This window comes from Panicum hallii, chromosome 8 (genome assembly GCF_002211085.1).
Source record: "Panicum hallii strain FIL2 chromosome 8, PHallii_v3.1, whole genome shotgun sequence".
Lineage (NCBI taxonomy): Eukaryota > Viridiplantae > Streptophyta > Magnoliopsida > Poales > Poaceae > Panicum > Panicum hallii.
Window position 1 is genome coordinate 36735299 of NC_038049.1, and position 5103 is coordinate 36740401.

Here is a 5103-nt window from a genome sequence, read left to right on the forward strand (position 1 = left end):
GGCGTGGTTGGCGCCCGGATGCCATGGGCACTTCTTCTGCAGGAGCTTCTCGAACTCCTCCTACGTCGTTGACTTCTTGTCCCGTGAAGGACGGTCGATAGCCGCGATGACATCATCTGGCTTTCGCTTCCGGGGTGGACCCGAAAAGTCCTGCGGGCTTTTGTCGTTGCGGTTGTCGTTTGGGCGCCGCAGATTGCTATCTTGACGCCGTGGAAACCACTCCCGCATCTTCTCCTCCTGTTCGGACCAATCGTGTATCATATCACGAAGGCCCGCAACGGTCTTCGGCCTGTTCCGCTCGAAATCCCTATAGATTCCCGGATTGGTGATGCCGTTGTAGAAACAATCGATGATGTCGTCCTCCGAGATGTTGGCGATGGTTGCGCGAACGTCGAAAAAATGATGTGTGTAGGACCGCAGAAGCTCATTACGTTCCTGCTTACACTGAGCGAGATCGTGACGAGTACCTGCGCGTGCAATCGCTCCCTGGAAGTTGTCGATGAAGACCTTCTTGAGGCGCTCCCAGGAGTCGATTGAGTTACTGCTGAGGCTCTCCAATCAAGTAAGCGGTGCAGGGTCCAAAGCCATCAGGAAGTAGACGACTTTGGTGATATTTGAGCCCCCTGCAACCTCAATGGCCGTGGAGTAGCAACGGAGCCACTGCTGAGGAGCTTGCTTGCCGTCGTACTTGGTGATGCCGATCGGCTTGAAGCCCTCTGGGTACTTGTAGCTGCTGAAACGAGCAGAAAAAGCAGGGAATCGATCGCTACAATCAGTACCTTCAGTTTCGACTTCTTCACGGACCTTGCGCCTGGAGGAGATCACAGTCCGCGCGTCGCGACCTTCATTGATGTGCTGGCGCAGGTCCTCCGGAGAAGGTCGATGATTGGCCTGTCGCGGATGACCCCCTTGTGGTGGCTGTTGCCTCCCACACAGGGGCCTGGCTCCCACGGGCGTTGTCGTTGCTGATCAGGTGTCGAGGACGGCCGCCAGCCGTTCGGCTGTGAGCCTGACTTCGATTCTCGCCCACGCGCTCCTCCCTGATGGTGGACGCCGGGTTGTGTTGATCCAGCTGGATCCAAGCCCTCTGCGCGTAGAGAAGTGCTTGACGTACCTCCGGATCATGGCTGCGCTCGAGGATGGCCGTCACCCTGGCGATGTTGGCCACCGGAGTCCTGAAACCCCATTCGCTTACGGCGGCGAACTCAGGGTCAAGCTCGCGATGCATAGATCGCCTACGCTCGTTGGCCCTCCTCCGCCGGATTGTGCGGGCCCTGTTCCTGGCCCTCCGCGCCTCACGATCGGCGTCGTTCTCGTCGCCAGCGTTGGCCGTGATCTCATCTTCAGAGATTGCTTCAAAGTTGACGATGGGAAGATCCCCATCGTCCTCGCCTTCTTCGGCCATCAGCACCTGGCGGGAGGAAAGGTCATGAGAGCTTTCGTCGACTAGTTCAGTCGATCCCTCCGCCGCGGTGGCCAATGGTCTGCCCTCTTGAAAGGGCAATGGCTCGAGGTGAGCCACAAGCCGACCCTTTGCCTCGAGTAGATCGGAGAGCATCATGCCCCTCCAATGCATAGCACGCCCCTTCGGCAAAGAGGTAATCACCAGATCACCTGGAACAGAACAACCCGAAGCCCCCCGACATACGGTGGCTTCAGACTTTCCGTCCTGGAGCAGCAAGTCCAGGTCCTGCTCTAGCGTGGAGCGGGACCTAGAGACGCCGGCCTCCAGAAGATTAGTAGCCAGTTTGCATGAGCCGAGTTGCGATCGGCCATGCGGATCCCTAGATTGGAACAAGTCCAAACCGGGGAAAGTTGTCGCGACACCAGAAGAAGTCGAGCCTGGAGCAGACTCCATCCCGATCTGTGCTGTGGAAGTATGGAGCGGCAAGCTGTCGAGCTCGTCAACGAACTTGTCGAGATCGCTGCGAGGATCCGTAGCGAAGGTTTTCAGCCTCATGTCGACGAGGAATCGCCGAAAGTTGCCCACACCATCCGCGATGCAGACCCACGAGCCAAAAACGAAGGTCGTATCCTGAGAGGGAACTGACCTAATGAAATTGAAAGATGCCATCGAGCTCGCCTGTGGATCTTCGACACGTCCCCCTACCTGGCGCGTCAGCTATCGGTGTTTAACCGGCTGCCCACCGTGGAATATACCCAAGGTGGTAAGTTTTGGGTGAAGGGACGCCGAGATCAGGAACTCGAAGGTGCAAGGAACACAAAGCTTAGACAGGTTCGGGCCGCAAGATGCGTAACACCCTACGTCCTGTATGGTGGTTTGTATTGCCTTTGGTGTAGAATGACCTAGTGATCTTCTGTTTTGAGAGGGGTCCCTGACCTCCCTTATATATCCGAGAGGCCAGGGTTACAAAGATACCAACCAACACTAGCTAAGGAATCGTACCAGAACATATCTCGAGTAGATTCCTCCTATATCGGTTAGCCTTATCTCTTATTTAAACAGAATAAATAAGAGATAAACAGAATGAATAAGAGATAAGGCGAACTTAATCTGTTAGACCTCTTTAAATTACGTCATGTACCCAGTCCCGTGGCCCCGGGTCTGACACATGGCAAAAAAACACACATAGATCTCAAGTAAGGTTTTAACTAAACACATGCCAAAAAAACATTGAGGTGCTATGCAAAGGGAAAAACTTTGAATGAGGATGAAAATGACTATAGAATAATTGCTAACAAAGTCAAAACGCTAAACAAGGTAAAGATAAGAAAATACAAATATATAGGTATTGTTTTATAATATGAACAAATGAGGTGGAGCAAAAACAAGATATTTTGATTTTCTTCCCTCCAATTTATCCATAAATTTCTGATGCCTATTATGTCTATTAAAATTACTAATCCATGTAGCAAGGTGGGGTTGATGGAATAGTATATCTTAATCAAGAGGGAATGCCCCTACTGTTGCTTTGGAAAAAAATATCTTAAGTGCCTATAGATCAAGAAACTAAAGAATTGAAAAAATAAGGCTCCATAACTATTACTGCATCAAGGTGGTGGCTCATGAGTTTACCATAGAGCCCTTTTTGAAGTCTGTCATAATTGCATGCCATTCTTTTTTCTTTGATCCCGCAATAGACGAATGATTTTACGAGCTCAATTTTGTGAAAAGAAAATCTATTTTACGCAAAACAAACCAATTTGTTTGATCGATTGACCTATGAACAATTTGACCTATGAACAAAATGGTGGCTCCATTTACTCGTCCGAACAATTTCAATCAGTCATCTATGCCCTAACGAGATTTGTCTTTCTTTTCTCCTCATAAAAATTGAGCTCAAAGTTCAAATGTTATAGGATCAAAGATGGCATCATAACTTATGCTATAAAAACACATAATTTTCCATCACCACTTTCACTGGTTAGTGCACCTAAAGCTAAACCAATGTTAGATATAAAACATTCATGAAAATTATGGCGAAAATTTTATTTTTCTTCATAGGAAATCATGTCATTTATCACCCTATAAATTTTGAACTAAAAAATCAACTAGTACGCAGAGGAAAGAAAGATAAATCTGATGGGACCAATTGAGATAGCTTGGGAGATTAAGTTAAGCTGAAATTTTGTCGCTGGATAAAGCTAACAAAGAGATCAACTTCAGCATGACTTTTGTAGTCAATGTAAATCCCTGGCCGCCTCAAAGCCTAATATTAAGCTCACCAACCCTCTAAAGACCAGGAATACGACGGAGATGCTTTCAAATCGGGTGGCTCCATGACGACGTGAACTTCCTGACCTGCTGATGTCCTTGAAGCTGTCATCACCGGCATGTTTCTTACTCGATGGTATTTTTTTCCAACGTGGGCCGTGGCCCGAATTTCATTACCAAGGCAACGTACAGAGTTGTAAGCGTTCAGAGTCTTAGCATCCTTACAGGGAAACGAAAGCACGAGCCCCCAGGGCACAAAACATACCCCCAAACCACAGCACCACACGGCTGGGACACACACAAAAGAGCCAGAAACTGTGACGCCCTGAAAATTTTCAACTTAAATTGCGCGCTGAGATACTTTTATTCAAAACCTTTTTCGTCGTACCCCAAACCCTAATCCTCTCCCGGATTCACCGGCGTCCTGACACCCGAAATCCGACCGCTGTCACGCCCTCCCTTTTCTTTTCTCCTCGCGCAGCGTGCGAGCGTCGCGCGCGCGTGGCCGACCAACCGCGGTCGCCGCCGCGAATATCGCCGGCGCGCGTCACCTTTCTTTCTCCCTTCCTCTTTTTTCCCCACCATTCCTTCTTTTCTTTTTTTATTTATTTTCCCATTTTTTTCCTTTCTCCTCCTCTTTTCTATTTTCCTCCTATTTTCTTTTTCCTCTTCTTTTCCTTTTCCCCCCTTTTCTTTTCTTCCCTTTTTCCTTCTCCTTTCTTTCTTTCTTCTCTCCCCCTCCCCCTTCCCTCTCTCCTTCCTTTCCCCTTGCCGTGCACCCGAGCGCCGCCCTGGCCGTGCGCCTGCTCTGCCCACGCCACACGCGAACCCCTGCCTCGGTACGCCCCCAGGCACGCGCAACACGTGACCGCGCGCCACGCCGTGCCCCTGGCCCGCGCTTTGCCGCGCCGTGCGCGCACGCGCGTGCTCTTCCCCGCGCGCGGCCGCGCCGCCCGTCGCCAGCCGCACCGCCTGCCGCTGTTCCCCCTGCCGCACCCCGCGCGCGCGCTCGCCACTATGGCCGCACAGCCCCTCCCCCACGTGTGACGCCTCGGCGCCCTCGCCACACCACGACGGCCGCGAGCGGCCAAACGCCAATAATGGTGCCCGCCGAGCTCGGTGACCGGCCACCGCACGGCCCCGCCTCTCCACCGCCTCGAGCGCCTATAAAAGGGGCCGAGGAGCACCCCCGGCGCCCCCACAACCTACAACGCCACCCAGCCCCTCGCCTCCCCAAGCCCCGGCGCCGCCACGCCGAGCCACCAAAGCCGCCGCCGCCGCTCCCGTCGTCCGGCCTCCCCACGCCGCCCTGGCCCGAGGTGAGGCTGGGAACCAAACCCCCTCCTCTTCCCCTCCCTTTTCCCCCACCCCCGGGCCACCACCGAGCCCTGGGCCGCCGGGGACGGCCGGCGCAGGAGCTCCCTTCC